Source organism: Dasypus novemcinctus, chromosome 1 (genome assembly GCF_030445035.2).
Source record: "Dasypus novemcinctus isolate mDasNov1 chromosome 1, mDasNov1.1.hap2, whole genome shotgun sequence".
Taxonomy (NCBI): domain Eukaryota; kingdom Metazoa; phylum Chordata; class Mammalia; order Cingulata; family Dasypodidae; genus Dasypus; species Dasypus novemcinctus.
This window is the reverse complement of record NC_080673.1, coordinates 40103742-40128638: the sequence shown is the minus strand read 5'-3', so window position 1 is coordinate 40128638 and position 24897 is coordinate 40103742. Positions and strand designations below refer to the sequence as shown.

The following is a 24897-nucleotide window of genomic DNA, read 5'->3' as shown; positions in this document are numbered from 1 at the left end:
TGTCTCTGTCCTTGTGCTACTTGCTCAAGAATGAAAGTTCCGAAAGAGAGGGTCATCCTCATATAAAGTGACCACATAAGCAAGTATGTGGTCACTTTGGTTTTGCCATAGGATCTGGGGTAGGGGGGAGGCAAGACACTCAAACTATGACAATTGGAACTTGCCAAAAGGGAGATTCGGATGCTCGTATGAAGGGGGAAAGAGGGCTGAATGCTGTAGGGCCAAAAAACCACGACACTCTTATCCTAACTAAATGGTAAGCCACTCGAGGACAAGGCACAGATCTCCCTCTCCATGTCCTTTGTCACAGTGCCCTGTGTTTAAACTATGATCAGTAATAAATACCTGTGATTGTTTTGGGCTTTTTTTGATGGTGATAAACACAGTTCAGAATATGCTCATGTGCTTAAAGAATTAATTTTCCAGTAGGAAATCCTTACTCTCCATTTTAAGGTAGAAAAAGATATCTCCTTCTGGGTAATGTCAACCCATAGCAACCATCAATAATCTTAAACTGCAAAGAGAAGGTAACATATACAGAATAATTTTAACTATGTTAAAATATACATAAATAAAACCATGAAGAATATGCACTAAGATATTGAGTGGAAACATCTGGGTAGAAAATTTGAAATTTCCAAATTTTCAACGATGAACATATATTACTTGTAATCACAGTCAGAGAACCTGCTCTGCATATTTATTCTATGGAATTTATGGAGACATCCTTTGTGGTCAATTTTGTAAATGTTTCACGAATGACTGAAAAGAACCTATAGCCTCTATTTCTTGAATCCAAGTTATCTTCATATCTATTTTTTTCCCTAGAAAATAGCTTAATGTTTTTAGTAATGAATGCCCTCATCCCCCTCTATAACATGTTTTTCCTGCATTTTTATGTTGTGTACTCTTGAATCATCTTCTCTAATGATTTTTGAATGTTAAGTGACTGTCAACTGTACCTTTCAGATAAACGTTGTACTGAGGCATAGTATGCAGAGAGAAGTACCAACGTCTTAAGTGCACAGCCAGGTGAATCTTCACAAAATGAAGGCACCCCTGTATCCAGCACCCAGATCACCGTCAGCACCAGGGGAGCCTCTGCTGCCCCTCCCAATCACTGCCCCCTTCCACGGTAACCACTAACCCCACTTAGGACACCATTAATGGGTTTTGCTGGTTTTCGAACTTTATATCAATGGACTCACACAATATTTATTCTGTGCCTGGCTTCTTTTGTTCAGCATTATATTTGTGAGCTTCATCCATGATGTTATGTGTAGTTTTAGCCTGTTTATTATCACTGACATACCGTATTTCATTGAAAGGATTTACCATTTTTTAAAATCCATTCTCCTGTTAATGGGCACTTAGCTTTTCTACAGTTTGGGGCTCCTATGAATAGCACTACTGTCCACATTGTTGTGTATGTGTTTTGATGAACACGTGCATGCTTTTCTGTTGGGTATCTATGAGTAGAATTTCTCAAGCATAGATTTGTATGCAATCAGCTTCAGTTATGTATTGTTAGGACAATTTTCTAAAGTAGTTGTGCCGAAATACATTTCCCCAGTGGTGTGTGGAAGTTCCGTTTACCCCACAGTTCATATTATCTTTTTCATTTTAGCTATTTTGATGGGTGTATAGTATTATTTTATTGTTATTTTAATTTGCATTTAGCTGATGGCTTATAAAATTGGTGTTTTTCTACACCATTGACCATTTCTCTCTTTTATGAAGTACCCTTTTAAGTATCTTTCCTTTTTTTCTAATAGATCAGTTTGCTTAGGGTAGTATCATATGATATTAAAATATTGCATCACCTTTCTTTTGGTTAGTAGTTGCCTGCCATAAACTATTTTCTATCAATTTGCTTTAAGTGTGCCTATGGTTAGCATAGATTTCTTTTGTTCTGCTTTCTTTTTCCATTGAGCATCTTTATATTTGAAATGGCAAGTTCAATGTCATTAAAGATTTATGTCTTCCATCTCACTGTTTGCATTTGTCATGCTTTAATTGTTTTATTTTTCTTCCTGCTTTCCTTTGGATTTTTTTTTTAGCTTCCTCCATTCCTTTTCTTTCTTCCACAGTTTAAATATTTTAACTTGTATTTCTAGTTTTTCATTGGTCACCCTTAAAATTTTGAGTGCAGATTTAACAAAGTCAAAAGTTAAACCCTTTATTTTCCTCCTAAAATATATGATGATCTTACTCTCTTCCATCTTCCATGTTTTTGCTTTTAAGCATTCTAGTTCAACAAGGGATTTTTATCTTTTTTTTAAAGTTTAAAGTCTTATTTAAATTTCCCTTTAGATTTATTACCAATTAGTTAATTACAAGTGTTACCAATTATTTATTTGCTTATCATTGCTCCTTGCATCCCATTTCTTATTTTAATTTCTTTCTTGCTGAATTGTGTCATTTAGCAGTTTTTTGATTGAGAATCTATAACTAATTGACCATAAATCTTTAAATGTCTGAAAATGTCATTATTTTCCCTCAACCTTGAATGATACTTGAGCTAGAAGAGAAATTTAGTTAGACAATTATTTACCCTCTATTTTTTAATACAAAATTTCATGTTTTCCAGAATCTATTATCACTAATGAAGACTCAACTGTCAAGAAGAGGATTTGGCTCAACGAATAGAGCGTTCACCTACCACATGGGAGGTCCAGAGTTCAAACCCAGGGCCTCTTGACCCACGTGGTGAGCCGGCCCACGCGCAGTGCAGATGCACACAAGGAGTGCCATGCCATACAGGGGAGTCCCCACATAGGGGAGCCCCACGCACAAGGAGTGTGCCCCATAAGGAGAGCTGCCCGGCATGAAAAAAGTGCAGCCTGCCCAGGAGTGGTGCCACACACATGGATTGCTGACCCAGAAAGAAGATGTAACAAAAAGAGACACAGATTCCTGATGCCACTGAGAAGAATATAAGTGGCCACAGAAGAACATACAGCAAATGGACACAAAGAGCAAATACACAGGGGGTGCAGAAGGGGAGAGAAATAAATTAAAAATAAATCTTAAAAAAAAAAGAGTGAACGGTCATTTTAATTGTCCTTTAAAAAATACTCGTCTTAACTCTTTGGTAGCTTTTATTATTTTTCTTTGTGTTTGTTCTGATGTTTCAATATTAGATGTCCATATGAGAAAAAATTTTAATCTAACTCCTAATACAGATGTTCTTTCAATTTGAGAATCCTTGTTGATCTTCAATTCTGGAAAATTCTAGCTACTTAAATATTATCTGTATTCCATTCTCTCTAGTCTCTCCTTTGGAACATGTTAGAGCTTTTCATTATAGGCTCTTTGTCTCTTAAATTTTCTTTCACATTTTTCATCTCTCCATCTCTGTGCTAACTTCTGGGTGATTTCCTCAGACTCACCCTCAAATTGACTAATTCCCTCTTAGCCCATTGATGTTTATGTATCAATAGTTATATATTTTTAAATTTAATACCTTTTTAAAAAATCTGCCTTACTTTTACTGTAGTCTTTAGCTGTTTGGTTCTTTGTCATAATTTGCATCTCTTTATTGTTATTCTCTTTGTGTTCATCATCCAACTTCCTAATTTCCTTTAGTTCTTTGTCCATGTTTTCCTTTAGCTCTTTAGCATATTTAGGACCATTTTTAAAAGAAGTCTTATTGTAGCAGATTCCTTATTGATGGTTTTTAATGTTTTAATTTTCTCTTTTGCTTGGGCCATCACTTCCTGTTTCTTTGTATGCTTTGTAATCTTTTGTGGAAACCTGGATATTTTGATATTTTAATGTTTTATTTCTGGAATTTAGACTCTGAGGCATGTGTTCCTTCTGTTTGTATCCAGCTTGTACTATGACAGAGCTTTCCTTGAGTGCCAGGAGCTAACAACAACAACAACAACAAAAAGACTGACCTGTCAGAGAGCTCTCCTTCCTACTAATCCACACCAGGAATTTAGAGAATAGCCTGAGGCTAAAGTGTATGGGGCCTCCAGGCTGCTCTTGCACTCCTGTCTTGTGGTCAGGCATGACCCTAGGAATTCCCCTATTTACATGGATACAAATGTCCTCTCTTCCCTTGGAAACAGTTTCCTCATAGTCCAAGCACTGCACTGTGTGTCCCACAGCCAGCAGTCCCTTGGCCCAGGCAGCCACAACTTGACTGCTCCGACTCCTGTTCTGTAAGAGAGTTCCATGAGCCGCCTTCTACATGCAGGGCTAGTTTTGGGATCGGGAGCCTGCAATGAATACCTTAGTTCTGTCCCTCAGGCCACAAGCAGAGAGATTGGGCCAGATAAACCTGCTCCCATTATGTGCACAAGGGTCACGATGCTGTCGCTGGAACCAGGAACCGGCCCCTGGAGTGTGGTCCAGTATACGCTGAGCTGGGGTGGGGCGGGGGCGGGGCAGCCAGGGTGCCCTAGGATCCTACCGCTTTTAAATTGCCCTCTTCTTGATTTGGTGCTTGCCATGTTACTGCAATCCTTTAACTATTTCCCGGAGCTTTGAGAAAGACGTTTCTTCCAGTTCTTTCTGGTTGTTCAAAGCTTCTTTGCAGGGGGGACGGAGCCCCAAAGTTTCTTACTCTGCCATCTTGATGAGGGTGGGGGCCCCTCTCATATTGCCTTTACTTTTTTATGCACTTGCCTTATGACTTTCAATATTCTTAAAATATTTTAAACATACTTTTTCCCTCTCCCTCTCCTCCCCTCTCCCGCCCTCCCCTGCCCTCTCCTCCTCCTCCCCCTCCCTGCTGTTTTTGCTGTCTGTGTCCATTTGCTGTGTGATCTTCTGTATCTGTTTCTCTTTTTTGTCTTCTCGTCTTCCTCCTCTAGGATTCACCAGGAGTTGGTCCTGGGGACCTCTGATGTGGAGAGCGCTTCCCTGTCAATCGCGCCTCCTCAGTTCCTATCTCTGCTGCACTTCACCTTGACTCCACTTCGTCTCTCTTTTGTTGCACCGTCATCTTGCTGAGTGACTTACTTGCGCAGGCACTGGCTCACCGTGTGGGCACTCAGCTCGCCATGTGGGCTCTGGCTAGCCACGAAAGCACGCTTTCTCTCCTTTTTCACCAGGAAGCCCCAGGGATCGAACCCAGGTCCTCCCCTGTGGTAGGCAGAGGCCTTATCATTTGAGCCACATCCACTTCCCTAAACATACTTATTTTAAAGACTTTTTCAGACTTTTTCTCTTATAATTCTTGACTCCTCTCATAATGGCTTGTTTCCTTGTGTGGTTTATAGATATTGACTATGAGGAAATCTTAAAGGATATTATTTTTTGAAGTTTCACACGTCCTGTGTTGTAGATACATCATTAGAGCTGTTCTCTCCTTTGCGTCTGTGGAGATCCTATGTGACTGATTCTGGCGCAATTTTTAATGTTAATATCTTGGTCTGGTCTTCATGGCACTCGTTTGAATTCTACTTTTGTGAATTATTACTTTACTAACTCAGCTTGGGAGGAAGGCAAGCTTCCTTGACCCTGCTCAACTGGAAGGAGGTTTTCTAGCCTTTTTCATGGATGGGCAATCATTTTGAATCTTGACTTTATTCAGGTAGCTCAGTTCCAGTTTCCCATGCAAGAGTTAAAACCTCAGCTTCCAGTGGTTAAGACTTAAACCTAATTATGATACCCCTATGAGTCATTTATGTTCCAGCTCCTACTCACTGTTCTGACTTTGAGACCTCACTAGCCTAGATATGGATTTAAGCTTGTAAGAGTTCAGAATGTATCTGTATTTGCAATGGGAGTGGCTATTTCTTTGTCAGTCCAGTTCACCATATTGACTAAAGGGGTGTGTGTGTGCATGTGTGTGCATGTGTGTGTGTGTATGCAGAAATGAAACACAAAACAGGTAGCAACAGAACCAGAGAATGGTTTTGATATAGAGCCAAGAGAGGAAACAGCTTCAAGGAGAAGCTGATGATCACTGGTTGCTATGAAGGAGAGCAAAAAAAGATATGAAGTCTAGATGTGAACACTGGACCTAGTACACCTGCGTTTCATCATGTTGAAAACAGAAGAGGGAATGATGGCGGGAAATTAAAACTGTTGAGTCTATGCCTTCTGGCTGAAAAGTTGAATAGTGACAAGAAGGAAAGAATTACAATGATCACTGGAAGAAACATCAGACCAGGTGTAGATCTGGTTTTTGGAAAAGGAGACTTGCAACTAAAATCAATAATTCACTGCTTCGTCTGACAGGACTCCTATCCTCCTAATCAACCAAGTTTACCTTGCTTCCTTCTATGAAAAAGAAACATTTATTATTTTTTTATTTGATAAGTTCTTTCAGCTCTGGTGACCTTCACAAACCCCTCTTTTCTAGGATCTCCTTGATCCTCTTGTTTTGAATTTGGCTTCAATTAACCTGAGAATTTTGGTTCTTAGTCTGAGTCCTATCTTCTTGGTGAAGTAGATAAGGACATGACTGATGTGGTAAAGGTGAATTCAATCATATCTAAGCCAAGCAGAGGTCACAGGAAAATGTGACCCATTTCCATAGTGAATAGACGTGAGCGTGAGGAGAGAGAGTTGCTATAGCATAATGGTGAGGGAGCTAAGAAAGAGGGTGGAAGAAGTTGCAAAAGAGGAAGAGGAAAAAGGGAAAGGAAGAGAGAGAGTGTGTGTATATGGATATTAATATATTGATTAATTGATTGATTGCTAAAGGCAATTGCAGAATTCACTATACTTGAACTTCTGAAAGACTACTTGTACTGTAATACCACACACCTCAACAGATATGTTCACTCCAAACTACACTTAGTCATTCTCTTTAACTTTTGATTATGTAGTAGTAGAACCCTATACAAGTCTCCTCACATGAAGCATATCTGGTTTGGTTTGGGTCAACAAAAGCCTCCTCCAGAAGGAGTCCTCAGGCCCCACATGTAGGAATTGTCCTCCTCTACTTGTCCTTGGACCAGAGACCCTGGTTCTGTGTCTCCTCCTTGACATTGATCTGTGGCAGTTTCACTTGTAAGGTTTTATATATAAACCTTCCAGAAGTTTCTTATCAATGACTCAGTGTAGACATTTTAGTTGATTGCAATGTTCTTTGTGTGTGAATTGAGTTGGGTGAAAGAATGAATGTTAGTATGGCCACTGGAGAGAGTGGCTGTGGGAGCAGGGTGGGATAAGGTCTCTCTGAGCCAAGAACAGCCCCTGTGACCAAGCCCTTGAGCAGAAGCAGTGTTGAAAGCCCAGCTGGTGGTCAAAACCCTTAGTTACGGCTGAGCTGCAGAAAATAGAAACCAGTAAACAACTGAGCAGCCCTCCTAAGCCTCTGGCCTCAAAGGCAGACTATTCGTTATTAAAACAAGAAAGAATAAATCTGAATGCTCTGGAGAATGAGCTCTGTGAAGTTTTTCTTTAATTGAAGTATGAGGGGAAGTGCCTAAATCACTCTGGGAATCTCCCAAAATTAATTAACCGCTTGGCTGAAATAGATAAATGGAAAGCATGAAAAAGGGATTCGATTTCTCCACCTACTCATGGCTGGTGGGCTTAGCACTCATTTGAGGGTAGCTGAAAAGAAACTGTGGGGTTAAGAAAAGTGGGGTAGATGGGGCTGAGCCAGAAACAGTGGCCAACCACGTTCCTACTGCCTGACCTTGGGTTGGGTTCCTATCGTAGAACCTTCTCTGCCAAAGAAGGGGTGCTTTTGTCTGAATTGCCATTTGCCAGGAATCACCTCCCCAGGGAGCCTTCTTCATCCTCCGCAACCCCACTGTGCCCGGGTTGGGTTGTAGCCCTCCTCTGAACTCCTACAGCACCCCGTGCACTCCTCTACCATAGCCCCAAACCACTCTGTGCTGGGCATGGTGGTCCTGTAGCCCGCCTTCCATTTGAGCACAAACTTCTCCCCAAGGGGGCACGTCTTAGATGTCTTACATCCCCAGCTGCTAACACATGGGCCTGCGGATAGAGTTGCCCAATGTATCTGGAACAAAATCGACGTTGTAGAAGCCTATTGAGAGGTTTGCATGGTTTATCTGGATACTGCTGCAGTCCTTTGGAAGAAACATCCTTAAAGGCAGGGACTGGTTATGGATGTGTCCACTACTGAGCATGTTATAACAGTGTCTCACACACTGCTCATCACCAATCTGATACCTGAGCACCCTGGGCAGGCATTTCCATAGCTAACCAGGACGCAGACAAAGCACCGAGGAGGAAGGTCCCCTCGTGCTCTCCCTGTGCACCTGGACCACAAGGGGTTTGTGCGGAGTTAGACCAGAGCAAGTCATTGCCGGAAGATTTCTCATTGTGGGTTTTCTTTTCCTTCCATTCTGGGAGCCTGTGTTCTGTATACATAGAGCATCAAGGGGGATTTGAATTTGCCATTAAAAAGGGGGCTCTTGAGTTTCTTGAACATAACTTCTTCCACTCCTTCCTTGCCGAAGATCTGCAAGGTGAGGGTTCTCGGCAGAGGTGAAGCCACAGACACCGTGGGCCCTGCGGCCTCGGGTGCTGGGCAGGCTCACCCCACACGCAACAGCTGCCACCCTGCCTCACCACCACCTTTTTCTTGATCATTTTGGCCCATTGAGGAAAAAATTATATGGCTGAGAAGAGGTCACAGTTGACACTTGTCAGCAGCTGTACTTATCAGGTAGTTCTCAGCTGGGATTAGTTAAGGACCTGGAAAAGGGCTGTCCGGGGAGGGGTGTACACTTTTGCTGATTTAGGATTTTTTGGGGGGTCTTGGCTGCTCAAAATCACTTCTAGAGCTTTTAGTGTATGTGCTCTGGCTGCCGACCTCTCACCTAGGAGGCTGGAGGGCACGATGGCCTCATTGCTCTGGGGATCCTTTCTCTTTGCAGAACCAGGGAACCAGTCAAACAACCAAGCAAATTACAAATAAATGACATAAGCCAAGGAAAATGGGGCAAATATTGACTGGGACATACTTACACTAAAAAAATTATTTGTCATTTATCTGAAATGTCTATTTAACTGGGCATCCTGCATTTTCATTTGCTAAATCGGGCAACCCTAAAATGGAGACAGAGAACTTCTCTTGTTCTCCCTTCTCTTCAAGCTAGCCTCATAAATGCAGCCGTCCAGCTTCTTCTGGGCTTGGGCTCCTTAACTCCCGAGGTTGCCTCCCCTGACCTAGGGTGAGGCACTCAAAGACGGGGAGGAAGTCTAGGGTTCCAGATGCAGAGCCACGCTCCTTCCTGGGGGTCCACAGACTCTGGCGAGAGGGTCAGTCAGGATACACTCGTAAGCCCAGGTTTCACGGGCCCACCGAGGCTGCTCTCCAAGGAGGAAAGAACTGAATCCCAGGTACCAAAAGATCACACAAGGTGCGCGCCGCAGAATCAGAAACCAGTGGCCCGCGTGTGCCGCTTCCTCACACACTGACGGTCACGCCCAGCTCCTGAGGCTGCAGTCACACCCAACACCACGTGAAAAATCCAGAATTAACAAAAATAAAAAACACAGTTGCGTGCGATTATGTGATCCTGATGACAACAGGATAGACCACGGGCTTGCTTTAGTTAGTAATCTCCCCTCACGCTTTTAAAATAAGATTCCATTTGGAAAAGAAAACGAAAAGCAAAAGGAATGGCACAGCACCCTTAGCAAGTCCAGGGATGGCAAAAAGCACGTCATTCCGCTGGAGGGCCAGGCTGCTGGAAGATGCCCTCGCGTGGCCGGGAGCACGGGTGTACATATTAGCTGGCTTAGGAGTGTGAAGACTGGCTACACAGCAACAAGCGAGATTTCCAGGGAGATTCGCAGAGCCAGGCTTGCTCTTTTCCGTGGGCCCTGCAAGTGCGTGAGGTCGGGCGCCTGCTTGCTTCCATTCACATCCACCCACCCCTCCTACCTGGGCGAGCAGAAGTTGGGATGATGGTGGAGGCGTGGCAGAGAGCAGTAAGGGTGAGGGGACCTCACTTTGGTCTTCCGTTCTGTCGCCAAAGGGCAGTGGTGGTGGAGAGAAGAGGAGTAATTAGCTCTGGTGAGAGAGGAGCACTGGATGGATTGATGGGAGGCACCCACGAAGGGCCGTGCAGGGACCGCTTTAAACATTCACCATCCACCAGCATTTGGTGAGGATCTGCCCCTGGCATGGCACTTAGTTGGTGGTAGAAAAATCATGAGGGAAGCAGATGTGGCTCAACTGATAGAGTGTCCGCCTACCATATGGGAGGTCCAGGGTTCAAACCCAGGGCCTCCCGACCCATGTGGTGAGCTGGCCCACACACAACACTGTCACATGCAAGGAGTCCTGTGCCACGCAGGGGTGACCTCCGCATAGGGAAGCCCCATGCGCAAGAAGTGCGCCCCGTAAGGAGAGCTGTCCTGCGTGAAAAAAGCACAGTCCACCCAGGAGTGGCGCCACATACATGGAGAACTGATGCAGAAGAACACACAGTGAATGGACAGGACAGGGGGACTGGAGCCCAAGCTCATCTTAGACATGCCTTCGCTGGTTGTGTGACTTGAGAAATAAATAAATCTTTAAAAAAAAGAAAAGAATGAAAGCAGTAATAATAATAACAGACAAAATCCTATTCCCTAGAATAATAATGAACGCCCATTGGATTATTACTGTGTGGCAGGGTCAAGGCTAGGTGATTTATACAAATTATCCCACTTGCTCCTCGACGCAACCCTGCAAGAAAGGAACTACAGTCAATCTTCGTTATTCACAGATTCCGGATTCATCAGTTATGTACTGACCATTTGAGGAGAAGTGACCAGAAGCTGCCAGGAACCTAGCCCTGAACTTCCCCAAGGGACCATGGTTTAGTATTTGCTAAATTCGGCGGTCACAGGAACTTTATAGGACACACTGCAAATAATGAGAATCGAATGTATTATCATCCCCATATTACAGTTGAGGAAAGGGAAGCTGGGAAAGGCCTGAAGTCACACAACCAGCGAAGGCATGTCTAAGATCAGCCTGAGCTCCAGTCCCCCTGCCCTGTGGCCCATGCTCAGCGCTGAACAGGACACAGACACGTCAAAACCAGGTGGTGTAGATGTGGGCTACAGAGGTGTCAGCAAGTGTCGTGGAAAAGGTACTAAAGCCTTAGGAGTTTTTAAGTCTTGAAAGAGGACTGAAGGCAAAGGGCAATACACAATTTTTTTAAAAAGGCAAATCACTTTAAAGGAAATTTGGACAGCAAAGATAGAAATACTTTGGAGTGAGAAACCTTCACGTCACACTTCAGAATCAATAGCTTATTTCATCCAGGTGTTAGGTCAGCTCTACTCAACACTTAAAGGAAAAGAAGTTGAATGAATCATTGTATGAGCCAGAATAGGTGTGGTTATGCTTCAGTAACAAATGAGCCCTGAAATCTAGTGTCTAGAAGTCACTACCACAAGAATTTACCAGGTAAAGGAAGTGGAGTGGCAAATCTAGAGAGCAGTTAAAAAGACGGACAACGAGAGCAGCTGTGGTCATCCCAAACTAATTTGATTAATTTTTGTGTGTGACAATATGCTTCAGAATAGCAGACTTGGGAAGTGCATGTGGCTCAAGCAATTGAGCTCCTGCCTACCACTTGGGAGGTCTGTTGTTTGGTTCCTGGTGCCTCCTAAAGAAGACAGCAAGTTGGTGTGATGACCTGGCAAGCTAACACAACAAAATGATGCAACAAGAGACACAAGAAAAAAAAACATAATGAGAGACATATAAAGCAGGGAATAGAGGTTCCTGGTGCTTCCTAAAAAAGAACAGCAAGACAGCTAGCTGACATGACAGACAGGCACAGCAAGCTGACACAACAAGAGACACAAGAAGAAAAAAACATAATGAGAGAACCAACAAAGCAGGAAACAGAGATGGCTCGAGTGATTAGGTGCCTCCCTCCCACATTGGAGGTCCCGGGTTCAGTTCCTGGTGCCTCCTAAAGAAACAAGGAAGATGAATAGACACAGCAAGTGCAAATAATGAGGGGGTGGGAGAGAAATAAGTAAATAAAATAAATCTTTAAAAAAATTAGCAGATTCTCTAAAGTAATAAATTGAACACTAAAGGGGGAAATAGGGAAAACAACTGGGCCTCATGGCCAAAGAGAAAGTTTCTTGATGGTGCTGACTGGTACAATGTTAGTGGCTATGCTATGGTCACATTTATCACAAATGAAAAACCTTGGGTTTAAATATATTGATTTAATATTTTTGCTTGTGATATTTGTTTTGCTTTATGATGTTTATGATATTCATTTTTAGGCTATTCAAAATCTTTTTTTTCTCCTTGCGAGTAAACTTCACATCTTGACAATACAGAGCAGATACTACTTAGTATTTGATGAACAACTAAACGAAATGAATGTTAGGAGTTCATAGAATGAAATGTGATACATGAAGAATGACAGCGGAGACAGACCAAAACACAGTCCCTGTGATGTTTTCCTTTTGGGGAGTTTCTCTAAATCAAGGACTCCCAAAGTTTAGGTTTTCATGGACTAATAAAAATAAAGGAGGAAAAATGAGTGAGTTGGCCAATAAAAGCATTAAAAATGCCAGCATCCCCATTTATCACCTACCAGCACTATCAGTAAAGCTAATCGCCCCTCTCAATTGGAAGCAGAGTGGGCATCACCCTCCTAAAATCCCAAGACTGAAGAATGGTCATAAGGGGGAATGCAACTATGGACTGAAGTAGACTTATTATTCCAATAATGGAAGAACTTATAGCACTGATATAAAAGCAGTGATCACCAGAGGTTCTGAGGGGAGGGAGAGGAAAAATAGGGGTGTAACATGGGGCATTTTGGGGACATTCGAATTGTTCTGCATGACATTGCAATGACAGACAAGGGCCATTATACATTTTCTCAAAACCTGTAAAATTGTGTGGTGAAAGTGTCAACCGTAATGTAAACTGTAGACCATGCTTAGTAGCAATGCTTCAACATGTGTTCATCGGTTGTAACAAATGTACCATGCGAATGGAAAATGTTAATGGCGAGTGTGGGGGAGGGGGGTGGGGGAGACGGGAATCCCTGGATTTTCTTTTTTCTTTTTTTTAAAGATTTGCTTTATTTATTTCTTTCCCCTCCCTCCCCCCAGTTGTCTGCTCTCTGTCCATTTGCTGTGTGTTCTTCTGTGTCCACTTGCATTCTTGTCTGGTGGCACTGGGAATCTGTTTCTTTTTGTTGCGTCACCTTGCTGCGTCAGCTTGCCATGTGTGTGGCACCACTCCCGGGTGGGTTGCATTTTTTGTGCGGGGAGGCTCTCCTTGCAGGGTGCACTCCTTGAGAGTGGGGCACCCCTATGTGGGGGGCTCCCTTGCATGGCAGGGCACTCCTTGCATGCATCAGCACTGTGCCTGGGCCAGCTTACCACACAGGTCAGGAGGCCCGGGGTTTGAACCCTGGATCTCCTATATGGTAGGCAGATGCTCTATCAGTTGAGCCAAGTCTGCTTCCCCCTATGGTTTCAATGTAGCATTTATGTAACCAAAATGCTTTAAAAATAATTATTTTTATTTAAAAAAATAAAAAAGCTAATCAGCTAAATCCAGAATCCAGAACCTGGAATTTGAGTAAGAGCACTTCTTAAATGGAATACACATAACTGTCTGAAAATCTCACGGCATTGCCTTATTTTTCTCATTTTGTTGATGCAAAATGCACTGATCAGCGCTGAGCTAAACCACCCCACCTCCCCTTCCAGAGGTTTTGTGAAGTGAACCCCAGGCCAGTAGATGCCTGGTGTCAGCTGTGAAAACTGCAGAAGAATGTGGCTGCTCCTTTTTGGCAGGTACAGGGAGGAGCGAAGTGCCTCCGGGGCCAGGGCGCCTCTTGGTTCCCACCTGTCTGGGCCCCTGTCCCACCGCGCAGAGGCGGGGTGGGGGCGTGGAATGAGCGCTCCCAGGGGCCAGCACCCAGCGCCGGCTCCTGGATTCCTGCCCTGCTCTCCCTGAGCGAGCCTTTCTCACAGGGATTAGCCCGAGGCCCTTTCTCTCAGCCTCTCAGCGTGAGGAGGGCATTTCTCTCTGCACCCATCTGGAAAAGCTGCCAGCTTTGGCGCCGCCAGGCTCCCGCGGGCGCACCTGCCTCTGCACCTCTCCGAGCAGCCTTCTGGCCGTGAGCGGGCCTGGGGGAGCAGCGCAGAGCCGGGGGCTGGTGTCCGGGACTGGCCACGTCACCGGGCCTCCCCGGTCAGTTTGTCCCAGTTTCCGGTAGTTAGCCAAAGCCGCTGTGCAGCTGTGTTGGGCCAGGCGCTGCTGCTGAGCAGCAAGAGCTCAGTGCCCGCGACGCTCCCAGACTCCCGTCTCCAGGGCGGGAAGCGTCTGCATTCCCCGGGGCTGGGAGCTGCACTGCTCAGCGCCCGTCAGGAGAAAGCGATGCAAAGATGAGGCCGACGGATATTTCTAAGGATTTTCATTTTTGTTTGCACAGAGGGGATGACACGTGAGTGACCCTGGGAGGCAGAGGTTCCACTTTCACTAGATCGACGGCTCGGTCATTTGGACACCCCGGAAGACAGGCAGATGGAATGACAACTGCATCTTTACAGGGCGACGAGACAGGCACGCCGTCTCCAGGGCTGTGGTTTTCTCCTTGTAACCAGGCTCTTGTGCGTGTTTTCCCAAGTTTAAACTTTCAGTTACATAACCCTTCCCCTTGGCTTTTCACCAACCCCCAGATTAGCTGGAGGTGCCCTGCACGAGCCCGGAGCTGGCCCGGGGGTGAGCCACGTGAGCGCGCCCGGCTCCGGCTCCCGGCGGCGCTGCTCTCCAAGCACCGGTGTTGGCTTGCTCGTGGCGCGGGCAAGAGAGGGGTTTCCAGATGTGGGCGGATGGACCCAGTTTGGGGAAATTCAGGCCAATACTCTGAGCATCTCCAGTTCTCAGAACCGAAGCCTTTACTAAAGGGAGGATTTTGCTCACACTTTGCCCCCATGTAAAAAAAAGTCCAGCGCATTGAACTGTCTATACTGGAAGGAACCACTTGAGAGAAAGTAAGACATTTCCAGTTATTCAAGTTTTTGTGTAAGTAGTGTGCTCAACCCTCCTTGGATCTGAACAATGTGATTCTTGGAAGAAGTACCCTTTGGGGCCCAGTTACTAAATGTTTCCTTTCTTCTCTTGTTGCTTCCTTCTTTTGACTGAGTTTACCATCTCCTAGTACTGATTAAAATGAAAAATATGGGGAAGCAGATGTGGCTCAACCAGTTGGGCACCCACCTACCATAGGAGAGGTACAGGATTTGGTTTCCAGTACCTCCGGAAAAGGTGAGAACTATCCGGGGGAGGGGGAGGATAAATTTATTTTTTCCGCCCCCGCTCCCCCCACCTGCTCTCTGTGTGCATTTGCTGTGTGCTCTTCTGTGTCTGCTTGTGTTCTCAGCAGCAGCACTGGGGATCTGTGTCTCTTTTTGTTGCATCATCTTGCTGCATCAGGTCTCTGTGTATGGCACCACTCCTGGGCGGGCTGCAGTTTCACGTGGGGTGGCTCTCCTTGCACAGGGGCCACTCCTGGCACGGGGGCACCCTTATGCAGGGGCATCCCTGCATGGGCTGGCACTCCTTGGGCACAGCAGCACTGCACGTGGGCCAGCTCACCACACGAGCCAGGAGGCCCTGGGTATCAAACCCTTGGACCTCCTATATGGAAAGTGGACGCTCTTATCTGTTGAGCAACACCGGCTTCCCAAAATTTTTTTAAGTAAATCTTTTTTTAAAAACGAAAAGGCTAGTTATTTTTGTAGGATTGGTAAACTTGTTGGAGGAAAGATTATGGGTAGGACAGAACATTTCAAACTTCTTTTGGTACAGCTCTGTATCTGTCATCGGAAAAACATTCTATCTTCCCTAAAACACAAACTTCTCCCTCCTTGCCTTCCCAGCTCCTGTGGCCTTCCAGAGTTTGCAAGGTCAGGTCCCTAGTGAAAAACCTAGAGAAATGCAAAGCACCCAGCCATCCCTAGAACTCTTGCAACACCCAGCCATCCCCAGAACTCTTGGAACACAGAAAGAGCAAGTTGGGGCCTCCCACCGAGAGGACCCCCAGGCACTGAGTTCCTGCTCCTTTGCCTCAGGGAGGGGCCAGAGGAGGAGGAGGCATAGCTGCTGAAGGCTGCAGAAGGCATACCTTTCAGTCCAAGGAAAGTTCTTCCTGTCCCTCAATTCTCAGTCTGATTTGGATCTTACTGGAAGGTTAGTAGGACAAGTGGGAAAGATGGTAAATAGCACAAGTATGAAACTTTTGACAGTGACTAAACAAACCAGGTTATTGTTCCTTGACATTTTATTTTCAAGAGAGAATAAGATTGTTTTTTCTCATCATAAAATGAAATAGTAGTCATTGAGAAACACCAAATATAAGAAAAATAAAAAAGAAAGAATCACTGTTGAAACTCAGTGGATATTTTTTCCAGCTATCTACGTTCATATATGTGTACACCTACAAATACATTTTCATCAAGGGGATGATACCACAGCATTTGTTTGTTTGATTTTTTGTTGTTGTTAACTGTTTTCCATTCATCACCATGTCTTTCTATAGCCATAAGTGCAACCACTTATCATGACTACCTTGGTATTCCACTTGTGTATCATAATTTATTTAGCTGACTCCCATTTGATATACATTCAGTACTTTTCCCAATATTTCACTTTTATAAACTGCATTGCAATGGACAACTTTTGGTTACTTGACTGATTATTTACTTACAGGAATTTATTTAAAGGTAAATTTCCAGAAATTAAATTGCTGGTATAGTTTTTTTTTAAATTTTGATACATATTATTCTGTCCTGCAGTTTATAATATCAACATCGGAGTATGATGTAACCATTTCCTCATACCCTTGCCAATACTAGGCTTTGAGAAGCTTCTTAAACTCTGCTAATCCCATGAACCCACAAATATGAATTCTTTATTTCCATTTCTTTGATTACTTGTGATATTAAGCAACTTTGTATGTGTTTACCGGCCACTTGCTTTTATTTTTATGAATCAGCTTTTCATGTCCTTTGTCCAGTTTTCTAAAAAGGGTGTTGCTGCTTTTCTTTTTGGCTCATAAAAGCTCTTTATAAATTAGAACTGTAAATCCTGTACTGTCTCATAGTTTTAGAATATGTAATTTGTCATTCTGTTTTGGTAGCATGGAAATTGTTTACTTTTAATGAGGTCGAATGTATCAGTATTTTCTTGGCGTGTGATTTTTTAAATGTTACTTTTTTAGTTAAATTATAATTATTAAAGAAGTTTTAGATTTCCATAAATGTTACATCAAAAATATAGAGAATTCTGATATACTCCATCCCCTTCCCCTCCCACACTTTCCTGCATTAACAACATCTTTCATTAGTGTGGTACATTTGTTACAGTTGATAAACACATATTGAAGCATTGCTGCTAACCATGGACTACAGTTTACATTATATTTTATACTTTGCAAGGCACAATTACATAGGATTTTTACAAAATGTATAATGGCCTGTATCCATCACTGTAACGTCATGCAGGACAATTCCAATGTCTCCAAAGTACCCCATGTTACAACTATTCTTCTCTCTCCCATCCCTCAGAACCTCTGGTGACCAATGCCGTTCTATCAATGATACAATTTCTTCCATTGCTAGAATAGTCGTAAGTCTACTTATGTCCATAGTTGCAGTCCCCTTTATGTTTGTTCATTGCTCAATCTTAAGGATTTTGGGATAGTGATGCCCACTCTGTTTCTGATTGAGAGGGGGCCTAGATCCCATGGGGCAGATGGGTGCAACTGTCTTGCTTGCAGTTGTAGATACTCTCTGTTTTTTGGGATGGGCACTGTCCATCATCATTCTTTTGTTAGTTGTTCTGGCCTAGTCCAATGAACTGAAGAGTAGGTGTTGCAACTTTTGCTGAGATTCTGGGCTCAACAAGCATGTGAATAGACTGAAGATTTAAGTCTCTGGGACATATATTTAAAGAGTATAGTGCTAATTAGGTTCAAATAAAAGAGGCAGAAGAGTCATGTGTAGGGAAATTGTAAATGAGTCTAACTCTGTTATCCTGGGGAGCATATACTCTAAAGTAAGGCCCACTACCAGGGTGCCAAATTCCTGAGCTTGTCTGCCCTGCCTATAGTGTCTAGATGTCTCTAGAACCCTCAGGAGTCCTGCTATTTGAGGCACCGTTTGCTGTGGCAGTCAGTGAGATCTTGCTGAGATGTGTATAGTAACCTCTGGAATGACCTCCCAACTCACTTTGAAATCTCTTAGCCATAAAAACTCGTTTGTATTTAATATTTTCCCGTTTTGGTCAAGGTCTTTTTCCTAAGGCATCACTAGTTGACTCTTGGTAATAATCCCTCAGTGCCAGGGAGGCTCATCCCAGGGAGTCATATTCCATGCTGGGTGGGAAGGTAGTACGATTATATGATGAGTTTGGCTTAGAGAGAGGCCACATGTGAGCAATAAGGAGGCTCTCAGGAGGTAACTCTTAGGCAAGATGTAATACTATGCTAAATTTCAATTTCTCAAGATAAGTTTCAATAGTACAACCATCAATATAAAGGGCCTAACATAATGGTCTGTTCTCCTTCACTAGACACTGCCCATGTCTTGGGGGATTCTTGTTACTCTATTAGAGAATGTAGCAGGACTTCTCAGGATGGGAATTCAATATTCTTTGGTTATTGTTGGGTTTCCGCCCACTGAGACAATAGCCCATGACCACTTGAACATATTCATATGCCATAGAGGCATGCCCCAGGTACATCCCTCCCCACACATCCCCCATCACTCATACCTCACACTAGTGATTCTCCCCTGCCACAGTTGTGACCCTTCTGTGATCCAAAACCCCCCAAAACAAAGCTAAAAAAATAAAATAATAAATTACAAAAATAAAAAGAATTAAAAGATAAAAATAAAGGTAAAAATAAAAAATAAAGCACAATAAAAAAATTTCAATGTTTCTTTCATCACTGTAAGACCTGTTATCTTTTATGTACAGTGACAATTTCTTCTGTACGTTCCGCCAGTGTCTTATTTTTTCGCTTTATCTTCAACAAAGATAAAGGTTACAGAGAAGTTACAAAGAAAATATAGAGGGAAGTGGATTTGGCTCAACTGATAGAGTGTCCACCTACCACATAGGAGGTCCAGGGTTCAAACACAGGGCCTCCTGGCCCATGTGGTGAGCTGGCCCACATGCAGTGCTGATATGTGCAAGGAGTGCCGTGCCATGCAGGGGCATCCCCTGTGTAGGGGAGCACCACAGGCAAGGAATGTGCCCCTCAAGGAGAGCCACCCCACATGAAAAATAAAGTGCAGCCTGCCCAGGAATGGTGCTGCACACATGGAGAACTGATGCAGCAAGATGATACAACAAAAAGAGACACAGATTCCCAGTGCCACTGACAAGAATGCAGGTGGACACAGAAGAACACTCAGCGAATGGACACAAGGAGCAGACAAGGGGGTGGGGGTGGGGGGGAGGTGGGTAGGAAGGGGAGGGAAATAAAAAAAATAAACCTTTAAAAAAAATAGAGAATTCTCACAGACCCAGCCTCCTCCCCCACTCCTCCTTCCCCTACTTGAAGTGTGATTAAAAATGCCATAATCATGACATGACTATTATTATGGTATATTTATAATCCCTTATAAAAATATAAATCTTTGCTCTGCCAGAATTTCTTTTTGTGTATAATTCATATGGTAGGGCTGCTGCTCCTTGACACCCAAATGATTCTTCAGTTGCCTCAATAACATTTATGAATCATTTATTTTTCCCTTTTGATTTGCAATGCTTCCCTGTTCACATATCCTCATTTATTACATGTGTCTGTTTTTTAAACTCTATTTTCTTCCATTGATCTGATTTTCAATTTCTGTGCCAGTAACCACACTCTTTTAATGGCTTTATAATATATCTTAATACTGGGTAATGTAAGAACCCAGTCATTATTTATATTTTTCAAAATAACATCTCTGGCTATTCTTACATGTACCACTTTGACTTATTTTAAAATAAATAATTGTTGTTATTGATTAGGGGAAGCATAAGATTCCTATAGAAAAGCATAAGAATAAAAATCACAAAAATGAAAACATTCCTGTTTCCACCACCCAGATCAGGGTGCTAGGACCATTCCGAGTCCCTCATGGTCCATCATCAGGGTCACCACTGACCACTGTACTAATGCCAATCTCCACACCAGCTTTGCCTTTGCTTTTGAACTTGATAGAAACTAAATCATTCAATACATATTATTTTGTGCCTGGCCCATTTTGCTTAATTTTTTTTGTATGTGAGCATCATCCATGTTATTGCATGTAGCAATATTGACTTACTTTTTAGTGCTTCATAGTATTTTATTTTGTAAATTTATTATAATTTATTTATCCATTCTAATGCCGAGAGACATTTGGGTTGTTGCTTGGTATTGATTATCATAAATAGTAATAGTATAAACTTGTTTATGTGTCTTTTTGTATATAAATGTATGCACTTCTGTTGAGTATATTCCTAGGTGTAGAATTGCTGGGTCATACGGTAACATATATTCAGCCTTAGTAGATTCTGCCAAGCAGCTTTCCAAACTTGTACCAATTTACAACTTGTCAACAGCATATGAGACTTCTACTTGCTTCACATCCTCACCAACACTTAGAATTATTAGTTGTTTAACATTAATATTCTGGTGGGTAAAAAGCAGTCTCCAATTGTAGTTTAAATTTGCATTTCTCTGCTGAATAATGAAGTTGAGCACCCTTTCAGATGTTTATTGGACATTTGGATGCATGTTAAGTTTCTTGCCCACTTTTCTATAAGTTTTTTCCTGTTTTTTTTTTTTTTTTTAATTTAAAGGACATCTTTATTCATTATGAATGAGTGCTTTGTCAGAAATATGGAATGCAAATATCTTTCGGTCTATGGCTTTCCTTTGTGCTCTCTTAAAATGGTATCTTTTGATGAACAGAAATTCTTTAATTTAATGTAGTCTAATTTATCAGTAAGTTCTGCTGTGACTAGTGATTTCCATGTCCTGTTTAAGAAATCTTCGCATACCCTAACATCACAAAGATATTCTGTGTTATCTTCTAAAAGTGTTATTGTGCTACTTTTCACATTTAGATCTACAATCCAGCTGGGGTTTTTAATGACGTAAGGTAGAGATTAAGATGAGTTTTCTCCATATTGATATCCATTGGCCCAAAATGACTTTTTGAGAAGTCTGTCCTTTCTCTCACTATACTACAATATCATCTTTGTTACGGATCAAGTGTAGGCCTATTTCTGGACTCTCTACATTGTTACACTGATCTATTTGCCTCTCCTTGTGCCAATTCAACACTTCTTAATTATCTACAATTATAAGAACTTGTGATAATTCGTGTAGGTTTTTCAGCTTTGGTCTCCTTCAAGATTGACCTGGTTTTTTTCTTGGCCCTTTGTAATTCCTTACATAATTTAAATTCTGTGTGTTGATTTCCACCAAAAATCCTTTCAGAACTTTTTTGAGGTTTGCCTTGAATCTATGAATAAATTTGGAGGGAACTGCTGTCTTTACAATATTATGCACCACAGTTCATAAACATGGTATACATAGGTTTACTTTAATGTCTCTAAACAATATTTGAGGTTCAGTATAGAGATCTTGCATATCTTTTCTTGGATTTATTCCTAAGAGTTGATTTTTTAATTTATTATAAAAGTATCAAGTTTTAAATTAATTTTCTAAGCACTTGTTATAGATTTTGAGAACTACAATTGACTTTTGTATTTGTCCTTGTATCCAGCAAGTTTTCTGAATTTACTTATTGTATTAGCCAAAGGGATGCTGATGCAAAATATCAGAAATCTGTTGACTTTTATAAAGGGTATTTATTTGGGGTAGAAGCTTATAGTTACCAGTCCATAAAGCATAAATTACTTCCCTCACCCAAGTCTATTGCCACATGTTGGCAATAGTTCTGCCAAGAGTTCAGGCTTCTTGGAGTCCTCTCTTCCCAGGGCTGCTTCTCTCTCTGGGCTCAGCTGCTCACTACACAAGGCCAGCTCTAGACTATCAGGCAACTGGCTCTGTCTCTTTCCCTGGGGCTTCTGCCATGTGTAAGAAACCATCTCTATTTCTCTGTGTTCTTCTGTGTGTTCACTTCCTGGGCTCCAGCTCAAAACTCCAGCATCAAAAAAACTCCAACTCTGTCCTTCACCATACCTTTTATCTGTGAGTCCCCACCTACCAAGGGGCAGGGACTCAACGCCCTACTGAAATGGCCCAATCAAAGCTCTAATTATAATTTTAATCACACCGAGGTACAGACTGGGTTACAAATATAATCCAATATCTATTTTTGGAATTCATAACTATATCAGACTGCTACACTTACTAATTCTAATAATTTATCTGTAGGTTATTTTCTTTTCTACAGTAAAAGTAGTAGTTTTATTTCTTTTTTCCGAATCTTTACACATTTTATTTTTTTCTTGCCTTATTACATTAGCAATGGCCTCTGGTATGGTGTTGAACAAGTGGTAATGACGGCATCCTTGTCTCATTACCATTCTCAGAGAGAGAATTTCAATATTGGATGATTGAGTATGACAGGCACAATAGATATTTTTGAAGATACCCTTTATCAGATTATGGAAGTGCCCTTCTATTTCTAATTTTCCTGAGACTTAAAAAAAAAAATCACAATGTATACTGAATTTCATCAAATACTTTTTCTGCATCTCTTGAGATGCTTATAAAATATTTTTTCCTATTAATTTGCTGATTAATATTGATAGTTTTTTTTTTGGAGTTAAGCAAACCTTGAATTTCTGGGATAAAACCAATTTAATTATAATATATTTTTCTCTTTATGTATCACTGAATTCAATTTGCTAATATTTTGTTTAGGATTGTCTGGGGTTTAATAATGTCCCCCACATGGTCCTCTGAGTATAGACCCATTGTAAGTAGGCTCTCTTTGAGATATTACTTCAGTTAAGGTGTGGCTTAACTGAATCAGATTGTGCTTAATCTGGAATACTGAAGTCCTTTATAAACAGAATGAAATTTAGACAAAGAGAAAGATGCCACAAGGAACAGTCAGAAGCAGATATCAATGGAATCTGGAAGAGAAAGGCACAGATGCTGCCGAATATATCACCATGTATTGGAAAAGGCAAGGAACCCCAAGATTGCCTACTAGCCAGAAGACACCAGCCCTGGGAGGAAGCAAACCTTCTAGTCTTGAACCTGTGAGCAGATAAATTCCTGTTGTTTAGCCTACCCATTGTATGCCATTTGTTTCAGCAACCAGGAAACTAAAACAAGGATTTTTCCATCAAGGTTCATAAGAGAGATCAGTCGATAATTTTACTTTCTTTCTATACCTTGTCAGATTTTAAATAACTTTGGCAAGGTTATTCTGGCCTCATTAAACAGGATGAAGAATATTCCCTTTTTTCTGTTCTCTAGAAAAATTTGTGAACTAAGATCGGTTTCATTTTCCCTAAAATGTTTGGAAGAAATCATTCACTGGAAAGAACTGGAAAGAACTTTTCTTTGTGGGAAAGTTTTCTTTTTGTTTTTAACAGATCAAATTTCTTTACTAGAAAAAGGACAATTCAGATTTTTTATTTCTTTAATTGGCATTGATAATTTGTGTTTTTCATTAATTGGCATTGATAATTTGTGTTTTTCAAAGAATGTATTTTATCCACCTCTTAAAATGTAGACACATGAAACTGTTTGCAATATCTTCTTATTATCCCTTCAATGTCTGTAAAATCTGGAGTGATGTTCCCCTTTTTTGTTCCTGATATTGGCAATGTACACCTTCTTTTTTTCTTAATCAGTCTTGGCTTTGTTGATTTTTTCTATTTTATGGTTATTCCTTAATTCATTCATTTCTGTTATATTCTTTATTATTCCTTTCCTTTTACTTTCTCTGGGTTTAATTGGACATTTTTTCTAATTCTTGAACTGGGTTGATCAATAATTCTCAGTCTTCTTTTCTAAACTATTCATTTTTAAAATAAAATTTTATTGAAGTATACCATTCATACATGAACATACATAAACAATAAGTATATAGTAAAATTTATGAACTTACAAAACAAGCATGCATATCATCATACAGGGTTCCCATACATCATCCACCACTAATATCTCACATTGTCATGAAACATTTGTTACAAACTGTGAAATAGCATTGTCAAAATATTACTACTAATTCTAGCCCATATCTTATATTTAGTGTATTTCTCCCCAACCCACCTGATTAACTCCCTGTATTAGTATTATATATTTGTTATAGTTCATAAGAGAACATTCTCATATTTATCCTGTCAGTTCATCTTTCACCAGTGTATTCCCTGTGATATACAGCACCATGTTTTGTAACACATTCAAAGTATACACTCAGTGACTCTCATTTTCATCATAGACTTGAGTTGTATTGTCATGACCTCAGTCAATTTTAGAATATTCTCATTATTGCAAAAGGAAAAAAATGCCATATACCATTATTTCTCCCTATAGTTGTTTCATAGACTTGATGTATCCTCTTTGCCATTGCTGCAAAAATATTACATTACTGTTAACTATTGTCTGTAAGTTACATTAGTTGTAATTTTCCTGTGTATCACCATATTCTTAACACTTTGTAAAAGAACTTTCTTACATTTATTATAAACCACAATCTTCATCTGCCACTGAAATCACTATTATACATACCCTGGATTATTCTCTAGTTTCCATTCAATTGTCATTTATGTCCACAGACTACACCTATTAGCCACAATCTCATTTATAAATCAGCTGTGTTAGTTACACTCACCATTATGTGTTATCATCAACTCTATTCATTTCCATATATTTACAATAAACATTATTAAAAACCCTAAATACATTAAGCATCAGCTCCCCTTCTCAACCCACATTACATTTCCTAGTAACCTGTACTCTAGAGTTCACCTCCATGAGTTTACTCGTCGTA

At 41.5% G+C, this 24897-nt stretch overlaps 1 long non-coding RNA gene across 1 annotated transcript; it reads left to right on the top strand.

Annotated features, from left to right (window-relative positions):
• Positions 1 to 13886: 13886 nt before the first annotated feature.
• On the top strand, positions 13887 to 16612 carry LOC139439246 (uncharacterized). The gene is made up of 2 exons (XR_011649122.1): positions 13887 to 14051; positions 14367 to 16612. It is a non-coding gene; the product is annotated as an uncharacterized lncRNA (long non-coding RNA).
• The last annotated feature ends 8285 nt before the right edge of the window (positions 16613 to 24897 follow it).